General features: G+C 41.0%; 1 protein-coding gene across 4 annotated transcripts in view; it reads right to left on the bottom strand.

Moving 5' to 3' along the window:
• Positions 1–13,157, bottom strand: part of GPR63 (G protein-coupled receptor 63) — a 553,454-nt gene extending 540,297 nt beyond the window's left edge. For 2 of the 4 annotated variants that reach the window (XM_069606418.1, XM_069606416.1), the window contains exon 1: positions 13,064–13,157. The gene's annotated coding sequence lies outside the window, so the exon portion shown is untranslated. The remainder of the gene's footprint in view (positions 1–13,063) is intronic. The other 2 variants (XM_069606419.1, XM_069606417.1) reach the window with 1 other exon arrangement.
• Between the last annotated feature and the right edge of the window lie 615 nt (positions 13,158–13,772).

The following is a 13,772-nucleotide window of genomic DNA, read 5'->3' as shown; positions in this document are numbered from 1 at the left end:
TAAGTTAAATGCTATGATATGGACTACACTTGAAATGTAACTGGATCTACTGATTACAATGTAACCAATCACTCATACACTACAAGTAGATTACAGCAATGTAACCACACAATCAAGATTATTATGTAACCGTATTCTTAAGCACAAGCGCCCAGAAGCCCAAGGGTTAGGAATGCTATATAAATGTACAAATAAATAAAAAGAGAATACATACAGCATAACGTTAATCATAAGGCTTAATTAACCTTTTGTTAATGTGCTTGTGAAAGTAGTCACCCATTACTAATGTTGTAATTATTAGCTATAAAGTGCTACGGTGGGTGTAGAATAGCCATTAGTTTTAGTTAGGCTATACAGTGTTACCCTGTACTAGGTGTAGATTAGCCTTTAATTCTAGTTTAGTGCCCTACACCTTCTGAGATCATTAATCTGACCTGCCACCGTTCTCGTCTCTTATACTAGTGATCAAGACTCTAAATCTGAGAAGAAATACATAGGTCAATAAAATGCTTAATATTCCCCTGCTGATGGACCTTTTGTTACAAAGCCACCAAACATATTGTATATTTACAGATCATATCGCTTAATATCGTGTCAACCTTTCATTTTTGTTCAACTACTAGTGGAGCATTATATACCATCTTATTTCTGCCCTTATATTTTCATAAATTAGGTATTAAGCTGACCTAATAACAGCAAAGCTGTATATATTCTTGAATGACTAGAATCCCCTGTGCGGGTGATACTAGATAATTTGGTAAGCTCGAATCAACATGTAGCATTGCAAAATTAAGCGATGTAAAGCTATGAAATCTTACTTTTGATTCTTGTTTCTAGGCTGCAATATCGAATAGTTATTCACTTTTCAGTATAATGCGCTGCTGAAAGTACAATATAGTTATAGTAACTTTGGAACAATCACTTTTCATTTATTTTATGATACACCAGTCGCAGAAAATATTTCTAGCAAAAATATATCAAAATTAAAAACAAAATATTACAGGCACTGATTGGTGTACCATCTACAATCCCCCTCCCCAAAAACGTGTCGTCATTTCTTCGTCACTGAAAGCAAATTGAAAGTAATTATGCATGCATGAATGATGTACCAATAATTTAACAGGTACTGATTATTGTCCATACTCTCTTTGTGTCATTTCTCACCGACAGGGCGCAATTGAGGTCCCATTCTACAGTCATCCCATTCGGGGTTAAAGAATCGAACTGGTCAATCCAAAAGGCTTCCTGTTGAGCCCTTCTTTTCTTCAAGTGTTCCCTTTGACCTTAGTCTCTAATAATTTCCAGGACTTGAACCTTATATTGTGTGGCCTCTCTCTTGAAAATGCCTTGGTACGGCCGATGTCATATTTTTGTTCTGAATAAAGGCTTTGTTCATCCTAATACGTATTTTCCTTCCTGTTTCTCCTACATAGTAGATCCCGCAGGGACATTTTATGCAATATACCATATTTTCTGTTCGTGCATGTTGCAAATAGTTTCCATTTAATTTTTCTGCCTGTTCTTGGATGGAACACTATAGAAACTACTGACATTGTTGCAATTACTGCAGTTCAAGCAAGCGTATGTCCCTAGATGTTTGTGTCTTTGGCGGCACTTCTTATCTCACTGACCAGCATGTTCCTTAAATAATTTCTCCTTTGGTATGCAAAAACCGGTGGTTCAGGAAATAATCCTTTGTCCGCTCGTCACAATGTTTGGAAATGCGTTTCTTAATTTATTGACTTTGGATCAACTATTTAGAGACGAATATCATCCTCAGATTTTCTCGTTGCTTTGTTTTCTATAACACACACACCCTTTTGTTGTTTTATGTGGATTTTATTAACTGCTTTCTCAAGATCTTCTTCTCGGTATCCTCTTTCAGTTTTTGCTGTAGTTTAGCCAACTCTTCCTCACATTCTTCAGGGTCACTAACTATTCTCTTTATTCTGAGCATTTGTCCATAGGGAAGATTCTTCTCTCTTTCTCTGTGTGCTTATAAAGGACCAACGCCCTCAGGCATCCAGGCGCTAAAACAGCGAAACACATGGAACAGAAGAACTACAAACATTCTCCAATCCAGCCTAAGTAAACAACCTGGTCTTCAGGAGTTTCCTGAAAATTAAATGGTTTCCTTCCTTCCCGAGTGATTCGGGGAGCTAGTTCCAAGCCTGCGCTACCCGAACAGGAAAGAAGCGGCCATTTCCCCAAACTTTTTGAAACCGCTGACCTTCAAGGTACAAGCCTCTAGAACTCAATTTCTCTTTTCATTATTGGGGTGCGGACCCAAAGAGACACTTATGTCTCAATGTCAACAACTTAAAGAAAATTCTGGCTGCCACCAGGAGCCAATGAAGCGAGCCGCTGTTACTGGCTCTCTACACACAATGTTATAAACTATGTGTACTGCTTCATAAGAGTTTATAAATGCAGTCCTTACTGGCTCCCCATAATAGGGAATTTAGTTGAGCCGCAGTAAAATAATGGCTCGTACCAGCTTGGCGCGATTTTCACTTGTGATCATAGGACCAACCAGTCTCAGATCTCTAAGATAATAGTTAGAATTCCTAACTATGTAGTATACATGGTCATCAGCATTAAGTGTGACCTCCATGAAAGTGCAGAGTTGTGACCTTCCCAGCTACCGGAACGAGACCTCCATCAATAAGAGAACTAGGGAAATCCTGTCCCAAGCTCTATGTGGAGTGCTTAGACCCATAAACCATGAGCTCAGTTTTACTGGCGTTAAGGCATAACCAATTTGTGGACATCGAATTTTTGATGGCCACATTTTATTTTTCCTGATCTTCAGCATGGTTTCCAGAGAGTTGCATGGTAAGCTGAAAGTAATCCACGAAAACACCCCCAATCTCTCCAATTCCATGCACAAAAGCTGGATATAAATGTTAGAGAGAGGTGGACAAACAAGCCCCTTAAGTGACAACGCAGATGATGGGTAGAGCATCGGATGACACATCTCCCCAGTGAACCGTGGACCTCCGTCCCTCTAGAATTGACTTGTCACAGCCTCCTTAGAAAAACCTATCTTGGCCAGTCTATTCAGCAATTGTCAAGCAAGACCAGGAGCCCTGATCTACTTTTTCCAGAACTGTTAAATCTGACTTTGGAGGTCCACCAAGGCACTTTCCGTACCATGGACACGCCGAAAACCAGACTGTTTCTTATGCAGCACACCTACAACTTACATATAAGATTGAATTTGCCTGGTGGCCAATTTATCAACTAGTTTAAGTAGGCCTCAAATTAGAGGCATCTTTGGGATCCAAACCCTGCTTCTTCAGGAGGGGAGCAACCACCACATCCTTGATAATTCCTGTTATGCAACAATGGGTGAACGAGGCATTAATAAACCTGCGCAGAAATGGAACAAAGATATCTGTGTTCAAGGATGACCTTTGATGGTAGTAGGTCACCCAGACAACTCGTGGGATGCATAGTCTTCAGAATGTCCTTGACCTCTGAGCCCATCACATGGAGAGGTCAAACTGACGAGGACTAATAACAGTTTGTAATCCTAAATAGAATGGGTAGACTGCTGTTTTTTTGTTGCCTACTATCAACAGTATCACTAGCAGTTAGGGTGTTTAGCTTATCCAACTCTTTACATATTTTTGCTTGGGCAAAAGAATTTGTCTGCAAAAGCTTTTTGAACCCTTAATCAATCCTCTTTGTTTGGGTTGATATTTTGATTCATAACTTGGACTTTTCCCAGGTTTTGAATAATTCTAACAATTCTTTGGTTTCATTCCCAGCCTGGTTCATTTGCTCGTTATAATGATTTTGTTTAACTTCTAAACTCCTGCTTTTGTATTCCCTCTAACAGCATTTCCATTCCTCTTTGTTCTTAGGGACCTTACCTTTAAGCCAATTATGTTCGGCCTGCTGTTTCTTTTGTTTAAGCTGAGCCAATTCCGGGGTAAACCATTTCTGATGATTGGGAAAATCCCTTACACTCCGAAGTTTGTTAGAGGCAATCCTATGAAGCAATGTTGTCAGGGGCATGTTTTAGCTTTCCACTAACAAAGCAGGGGAGTCCAAGTCAGTAGTCTGCATCATCAGATTGATAATACATCCAGCAAGATCAGCAGGTTTAATAGCACAGTAGTTTAAGAACTTTAGATGGTAGCTCATGTTTCTGACAGCAGGATTTGGGAAACTGTATCTGGACAGAGATTTTAAAAAAGTGATCCGACCATAGAGCGGGAGACAGACAGGGAGGGTTGACAGACCGGGAGTGGGTCAATAAGACTTTATAGCAGCATTTGCAGAGTTCTGGCAATACCAAACAATCTAATAACAAAGTATTGTTTGTTACTGAATCTTAAACATTGATCTGCATTACTTATTTTATGTATCGCATAAAATAAGTAAAGCGATTTGGTTAAAAGCGCTATATAAAACTCAATAAATACAAATAACCATTCAGTGACTTTGGATACTAGGATGATGCCTTTCTTTTATTTGTATGGGATCTGTTGAAATGATTCCCGCTTCAGAGGAATTATAAAATGAACTGTCTTTGTACGAGAGTCAATACATTGATTTGGCTAAAACTCCCCTTAACGCAGTTTTATAACCTATGCCGAGATTGAAAGCACACAACCATTGAATCAAGGTTCTTTAGCAAATGGTTCTAACTCTAGTTTAATGCCACTTAAGATCTGCAATCTAGAGGAAGAAACGGACTTCTTTTAGATTAGAATGTTTTGTATTCATTTCAAAATAATAAATGAATGTAAGTATAGTTTATATGTAAGTGAAGCCCATTTCACAACAGAGGAAGACACCAAAAATACTACAAATGTGTGGTTCTCACAAAATACCATCATTATACATCCTGCCTAGTTTTGGTCTCACTAATGAAAATGAACCATACAAAACAGAAATAACATTGCTTATTCAAATAGGCATCTATCCATAAATTACAACTGGTGAATGGCTATTCTGAACACAACACAGTAAACATACGTTCACAAATTATAAAAGTCGAAACAGTAAAGATCAGAATATGAATTTAGTGCATCGATACTTTTGGTTGAAAGAACACCTCAGTCTTCTAAACATTATCGTTTTCGGTTTATATCGGAATGTGAATACTCTGGATTACAGCCTTGATATATAATTCAGCAGACATTATTGAAAGTTACAGATGAGAGAAAATTAATTTTATTTTAACTAAGCTAATGAAAGGTTGCATTCTAAATGTAATCTGAACTAATAGAAAAAACATTCTAAATGACTTTCGTATTGGAGTTAAGATCAAGTGAGAAAGGCACTAGATATGGTGCATCGGTTCCTTTGGATCCTAAAAATGTATTAATCTTTTATTACTCGCTGAACACCAGAGACCAGTCTGTAGTAGGGATGTAACGGTATAACGGTATACCGTGAACCACTTAATTGAACAATAATAACCGTCACATTGTTTATACCGTTTATACCGTTAAGTGTGCTTTTCAATCTAATTTGTAAAGGCTGCAGTAAGTAAGTGCTGCGCAGTCTTGGTCTTGCACTGTCGGATGTGCCGTCTGCAAAGTAGTTTCAGTTGGAGCAGTTTTTAATGCCATTCCATAAACCACACGTGCATGACACAAAATCAATATGTTAGCAATAGGAAGAATAAATACAGTGCCAAGAAGGAAAAGGGTTTACTTTGGGTTGGCGGCTTTGGGGTTTATATATTTATAATGGATAATGTTTGCTAAACATATGACAATGGGGGATTTCCCTGGCTCCATCATTGAATTTACATACAAGTCACACTGCGAAATTCACTAATCTCTGTGGGTATTCCCTGCTGCCATACCAAAGGGTAACATGTCCGTGATTACTGAACACCTTTTGGCCCACAAGTAAACTAAAGGCTGTAACGTAAAGAGAGAGTGCGTGTGTGTGTGTGTGTGTGTGTGTGTGTATGTGTATGCGCACAAGAGTATACTACCATCCACCTCCATTGATCTGTGGCATGCAGGTTATCAAGATGGCAACATGTTCATCTTCACCAGTAGCCAGTGGGGGAGCTAAAAGCCTAAATGACCACTTAAGAAAAGCTATTCAGTTTGCTTTGCCAGTCGCAGCAGGGCTCCCCACCCCCCCTCCTCCTCTCGACACGTGTGTTTGTTGGAAGCAAGGGGTGGCATTTCAGTGAAAGGTATGTTGAAAAGCCCAATTCTGGCCATGGGTACCTTTTTTTTTTTGTGTTGTTAAATCTGACAATTTATGACCTTTTAGAAAATATTTGTTAAGATATGTTAACTCCACCTGCTATACCGCGATAACCATGATATACCGTCATTTGGCAAGAAGGTTATTGTACCGTCACAAAACTAATACCGTGACACCCCTACTGTAGGCGTGGGACTGGGATTCAAACCTGTGTTGCTGTGCACGGCCTTGCTTCCAAAAACAAATGCACTGTCCCAAAACTATCCTCACAGCCCTAAATAGTGTTTAATTTGGAATATTGGTCAACTAAGTGTACTACAGAGTGAAAGAATTCACTAAATTGCGTGGTCTGCAGTGCCTCACAGACTCCGAAACAGTCTCTTCTGTAAAGACCAGGGAACTTTTATGTCTATCTGGGGAGGGAAAAGTCCCACATTTTGTTTGAACTGATTTCATCTACATTCACAAAATAACTTTTTCAGTTGTTGCATAGAAATCTGATGCTTTTTTTTTCTTCTCCACAGGAACCAGCATCAGGGATCAATATCTCAGAACCAACTAGTTGGTGCTGCCCCTTTCTGGTCCAATTGGGAAGCCAAACACTGGACCATAAGTCATCCGATTCTCCTTCTCTGCCCTTATAGCAAAGTAACAAGCTATCCCAAGCACTATCCACTGTGACAAATTCAGGGAATTCCTTTGGCAGTAGGGATCCAACTGGGCTGACCCATCCACCCCCTAGGGGACAAAGAATCCCCAAGCAGAGTTTTTACTCAAACTCCCATTATATCAGAATCTGGCTATATGGGAATTGAGCAGCAGAGTAATGTACAAGGCCCTTTAAAAATGGATTGTGTTGTTGCCGACCTGTTATTGATGCCATTCTGGCATGGAGTGCAGAGCGAATGGATCATCCCCTCTCGTTCTAGGAACGAGCATAAGGGTCATGGGAGACGGACACCAGGAGAAAGAACAAGCCAGCAGGCAAGACACACAATCCTGCCGAGAAGGGGATGTCTACCACCCAGGAGGAGCATGGAGTCAATGCCATGCAGACAACATGGTGGGCAGGGGAACCAAGCAGCCCATGGAACACCAACCCCCAGCAAGGCGGGGAGCTCGGAGCCACCAGGGAAAAAAGGAGCCAAGAAGCAGCCTACAGGCATAGTCCATATCCAACGTTGAAGTCATGTCAAGCACCAACAGAACTAACTGATGCCAGAGCCCCGAGACAATGAAAGAGAAGTTAGGGTCATGGTTCTGCAGCGGTCACAGAGACCGCCTCACCAGATGAGTACCATCAACAAGAACCAGCTATGCAGCATAAAACGAGGAGTGGGAGGAGGGTGGCCAGGGCCAAGATACCCCACACGAAAGGGGTGAGAAAAACAACCCAAGCAGGGCCGAGAAAGGAAAGTGCCCAAAAAGCAGTGAGACACCAAATACCTTGAGCTGGGGTGAAAGATTATCATCCATGAAAACCCGGGCAAAACCAAACAAATAGTGCATGTTATTTCTGAAGGGGAGAACCAATAAAAAAGAATCTGGACAGATCTGAAGTCATAACTGCATAGCCAGGCAGATTGCATAGAGAGAGTGTAAGAACATTTGAGTGGTGGCAAAAACTGAGCACTACCAGGAAAAGAGAAAAACTAAAAGCGACTTGGAACTGCATAACTTGTCCCATGTCTTGAGAAACAACTGAGACACATTTGGGGTGGCGACTGGTAACCAGCCACCATTTCTCAGTTTAAGGAAGAGCCTGTTTCTAGGCTAAGTTTATGTTATTTTTCCTGTATTAGTGATGGCAACAAACAGTCCGGATACCCACTTCCCTACCAGCTGCGACAGAGGCAGCATGGAGAGCAGGGCAGCGGAGAATACTGGGACCTTGAGAAAACAAGCAACCGAACAGACGCAGACTGAAGAGAGGCCCCAGAGACATTTCCCCACAGAATCCAAGGTAAAGGAGGAACTGTTATGGAATGGCAGTAACTCATCTCAGTAAAATTGACGAGGCAGCAACGTGGAAGAATTAAAATAATGCGAAAGAGCGAATCACAATATCATTAAGACTGAGATACAAATACCCTGGGAAGTTGGCAGTGTACTATATACGTTGAGAGGCAGAGACTGTAAACCAAAAGGAGAATCCTACAAAGGGAGACCAAGGGAGGTCCAGGTCCACAAGAGTAAAGATAAGCCCAGATCACCCCAGGAGAGGGGACACCTTAACCACTTAGAACGCATATCACAGCTAAGGAAGAATATACTACCGAAGTGCAAAATGCATTTAGTTGTGGCAGGGGTCGAAATTGGTATTCATGGAGCAGGAGCTGAAAGTAGCTCCTGGGTTTCGGGGCTTTTCCTCTGACCAGGAGTTACTCACCTGACCCAGGAGCGACTAAAGTGAAATTAATGTATTCTTGTTATAGTGTACGTGTAAAGTACGAGATAAAAAAAAATCAGCAAAAGCACATTAGAAACGCAGATCGAACGCATGTAATATTTTAACAATGAGAGATGCACTCGTCAGAATAATCACTGCAGAGTGCTTGGAAAATTGAATGGCTTTATGAACTGTGACACACCCACACCACACACTCTGCTCCGGGCACCACCTATGCGTTCCTCGATCTCTTGCCATATTGCCTTACAGTGAATAACTTCCTCTGTTTTGGCACAATGACCCTCTATGCTACTAACTCTCACTTGGTCTTTACCTAAGCCTGTCTGCCACTATATCCATCGATACACGAACCTCTGTTGCCATCTCTTCACTATCCTGGTAGTTTTCTCTTTCTTAGTGCTTCTTTTCTGCTAAACACTTGGTCTTGCGCGCTACAGCTGCAGTCTCCTGTTGAATGAAAATCCAGGGTAGGGTTTCAAAATTTACTGACCATATTGGTTTGCTCTTTTGCATAAGAAAAAGTGCATTCGTGATATCTGATGGTTCAGCAAGGCAGGAATTGGCTGGGGGTTGATTGGAGTAATGGACGGAGGCCTTTAGGAGTGGAAAGCTACTGAATAGGGCCAGTTATATGGGAATCTGGATCTCCCATTGCATGGTCAAAACGAGAGGGACACAATCAGCCATCTCATTGCCTCTTAAGCTAGATTCAGACAATATGGATACAATTTAGGGCCTTCCTTGCGCAAATATGTAAACTTCACTGCATCACAGCAAGGGCCGGAAGCAAAACTGCACTGCGAATAACAGATGTTGCTCTTATCAACTAAATGACACTCATTTTGGCCGCTTAAGAAAGAAATGCATAGACGGCTGTGCTAGAATTCAAACCTATGCGTGCAGTTTGCACCCTATACCTTTGGAGATTTGCATACATATACCTGCCCTCGTGGGATGAACCCACTTTGCAGTAGTACATGTTTTATTTTTTTCTGCTGCCCAATAATCTATATGCAAAGTAACTGTTGCAGTTGACAATGTTATAGACACTAAAGCTGGTAATGCAGACTAACCACTCCTTGGCACCACTACTGTTTTTGCACAACAAGCAGTCATCATTGATCAGTCAGCTTTAAGAAGTTTTAATGCCATCAATACTTGGTCATTTCTTTTTACTTCAGAGCAAGCACAGATTAAGAAGCAAACGGAGGTTTCGAAATTGAGACGAGCTGGGAGCTATTTTGGCTCCTGCTTCTAGCCTATTTAGCTTAAAACCAACACCTATCAGCAGCTACTTTTGGCTCCCTGGCCAATTGGGGTCTTACAAACATGCATATGCGACATTAACTTTTGAGAATTTGAGAATGCTTTTAAAGAAGCATGTGGGCACATCTAGTACACATTTAAACAATGATTTCATACAAAATAAACAAAAAAGTTAATGAGTGCATCTCATGTGGTAATTAGATTTGCGGTATGGTGGATGCTCACTCCTGGTTGCCCAGCAGTAGCTCCTGCCTACTGGTTGATACCCGACCCCCAGGAGCTGGTTATAGCTCCTGCTCATTGCATCTTCATTTCGAACCCTGAAATGGCAACTGAAACGCAAATGGTCCTAACCAGGGTAATGGCACAATTATTAAATAATAAGAGGTGGGAATTCTTAAGAAATTAGCACCGCCTACAACCTTTGTATTATCTACTGTAGTTACCAATAACAGGGTTGAATCACACACATACTGTTTTAAACAAAGAACGTGGAGGAAAAGGATTTACAGCACACGCTGAGGGAATTTTGCAGAGTGACCATTAAAATAGCTGGAACACTGACTGCAGCGCCATTATGACGGCTCTCGGATGCAGCAGCTTTTAAAAAATGGTCTTGGCTCCCTTTACTGTAGACCATACGACTGCTGCAGTATACAATACATGTGTTTACATGTCAGCACTCACTGAATTAAGCAAATACTATTCAAGCTCCAAAGCACAACATACCCTTGTGAAAGTGAGGAAATGTAATGTATCTTTTTAAGTCAAAATGGGGCTGTCTTAATTTGGTGGAGTCATTGCAAACATAGAAACAAACGTATCTTTCAATGAACTTCGAGTTTCCTGAAAAATTTCCGGTCCTGTTGAGCTCTGCTCCCATCTAGTGGTAGCAGGAAATTACTGCAGAATCACATTTTTTCAAGCAGGCACCTTTTACAAGTCGTGGTAGCCTTAGTGAGAGGTCTAACCAGGCGACAAATCACTCAAACCAGGAGCTATTAACCACTCAGGAATTTCGAACCAACACTGTTGTGGAGGAAGAGACAAGAGGAAGACAAAAAGGTATTCCTGAAAAATAATCCCTAAAGAACAGAGTACCCCCACAGATTTACAAGAACTTCTAGAGAGACTATATGAAATTAACCTAATAAAACCAAGTTTAAAGCTAAGGAGAAATAGCTTGAGAGAAAAGAATCGGGAGAAGCAAGACAAGTGGTCGAAATGTACGAAAAGAAGTAGTGGAACTATGCTCCCTGCTGGCCTGCCCCAGCTCCCCACACACTCCATCACCACGCCCCTCCCACGTGCAATCCAAACCCCTAAACAAACACAAAAGCTGTTTAAGGCAATGTTCATCGCAGTGCAAGTTTCAAAATTCTTCTTCACTTTTATTTTACAACTAAACAATTCCGGAATAGGTTCTTTTTAAAATAAAAGTATAGGAACAGTGAACTTAAAAAACAAAAGTAGAGGAGCACCGCTCACAACCACTTTGACCACTGAGCAAGACATTCTCCTGACCTTATTTTATAGAGTAGTGGTAGGGTCCGTTTTTGGACAACTCACCTTTTTTACATTTTCTGACTTCCCGATGACAGACCAGCCACCTTGGGTATTTATATAGGCAGGGAACAGAACACTCGCATCATTTAATAATCATCCAAATAGAAATGTCAACACCATGTCTATGTCCTTCTGACCCTCCACACTCATCTCTAGGTCTGTAAACTTTGCATGCATTTTCTGGGTCAAATTGTGTGTTATGGTGGGAGGCCAGGCAATGACACACATGATGCCAACAAAGGGTGGTTCAAACAAGTGATATTGGTAAGGCAGGTTTCAAGGTAGCGGTTGGGCAAAACTCCCATATGAACTCAGATTCGCTACAAATGAAGGAAACATCTGGATCTAAACCATGCCAGGAATGGATTAACATAGTGAGGTATACTTCCAGTGTCTACCATTTCCAGTGGCATTGTCCAGAGTCATAAAGTTTAACCTAATCTTGAAAGTACATGTCAATTCTGAGACTCCCTAGTCTGAACATGCTGCTTAAAGTATTTGGTCAACAGAAAGTTCCAAACCTATACTTAACAGTTCCTTAGCCTCGAGGTCAAATCTTTAATGTCCAACCCTAGTCTCAGTAAAGACACAGAAAGAGCCACGTACACATTAGGCTAAGGTCCGCCAAAGACCAGAATCTCTAACACCACAGAGGTAGACTCCTCAAAGCGTCAGCTTAAGTGCAACCAAACATTGCTTATGCCATTGAGTCACAAAAACTGCCCACACAGCATAGATGTCATTCCATATCTTACTAAGAGAAAAACCACTACGCCTGCCTCTTCAGTACTTTTCCTAGCGACGGTGGTGTACCACCTATCTAAAAGTGGATAGAAAAAAACAGCTGTATTAGTAGATGTATGTGACTGTGTGGAATCCTATTTCATCCCCCGTGAAGGGTAATGTTTGACAGTTCGAAAATCAAGAATATTCTATTAACAGGTGTAGGCAACCTCTGTCAAAAGAAAATTGGCCGATAGTACTGGACTATTAAAAAAAGAAGACAAAACTATTTAATGTAAGAACACTTTAATGTAGAAACCCACCACAACAAAAATGAGGGAGAAATAGTACCTCAATGGTCTGGACTATTGTGGCAAAAGAAATTACATATCAGTCCATGTGTCAACCGGTTTCAGCAGCTAATAGTTATTGAACGCCGCTTACTTCTTCAGGGTGGTCTTACAACATAGGAAGGGATTTATTACTCACGAATGTACTAAAAACGGTCAAATCCATGTCCATGTTCCACTCCTATTGCATCAAATCAATTCAAGACGATATCGCCTTCTTAGTAAGTGCAGAGACCGATCGCTGTATTACACACAGGTCCCCTGCACCAGAACTAGATATACAAATGTGCTAGTTTATTCATGCCATATTGCACTGCAGTAAACTGAACGCACGTGTACAATTACAGCAAAAACGTCTCCATAAAAAAATGTTTAAAAACATTCTCAGAACCTAGTATCCAGTCACATTGCATAGAACATCGGTTCCAATGTAGTACCGTAAAGAGATGCACAATGGCAGCAAAAACACTGCAATGGCACTATTAATGGACTCCGCCTGTATCTAACAAAAGTACATTAAAATGGCATCCAAATTTGCCACGCGAGGAAAAGGATAACTCACCCTTCCGCGCTCGGTTCTGTAAACAAACGAAGCTATCTGCATCCTGAAACAACTGCTCTCGTCCGTCGGCACTCAGCAGAGATTTGGACATAAATCACGTGATGATACGTATTGGGCTCACATTACGCCCATCATGAAAAAAAACGTAGTCTAACACGTGATCACGCACGGAAGTCGCAATGTTACCGATGTTGTACGCATATACATGGTAACTAAGCAACAGTGGAGTTCAGTTTAACCCCACAATTCCCTACTGTACCTAAAACGCACGCGCTGATACATTCGTACTCTCATTACTATCTTCAATGCGTGTTTTAACAATAAAATAACATGACCATGTCCGTTGTCTCAGATGTTGCTCATGTATTCTTAGTGACTGTCATACATTTAACGCCAGGGGTCATTTGTTAATGTGATTTGAGCGCACCAGAACATTTGCAAATCTTCGTATACAGATGTTTTGGCTGTTCTTTTATTTGAAGTACTCTGTTTTATAAAGCCTCTTCAGCGTAACCCAAATTCCGGCATTTTTTATTCTATCTTAGTTTAAAAAAAGGAATTGCTGAACAGCAGCAGAATAATACATCACTCATTCTTGCTGTTGACATCTGAACGCGCCAAAGTACTATTTAGTTATAATACATATGACAAACGATGCTGTGCCCTTGGAGACATTGTGTAGCTCACACGGCCTCTTACAAATCACAGA

The sequence above is a fragment of the Ambystoma mexicanum genome, chromosome 4p, assembly GCF_040938575.1.
Source record: "Ambystoma mexicanum isolate Mex_15411 chromosome 4p, UKY_AmexF1_1, whole genome shotgun sequence".
Taxonomy (NCBI): domain Eukaryota; kingdom Metazoa; phylum Chordata; class Amphibia; order Caudata; family Ambystomatidae; genus Ambystoma; species Ambystoma mexicanum.
The sequence above is the reverse complement of the archived record's forward strand: the minus strand, read 5'-3'. Positions and strand labels throughout refer to the sequence as shown.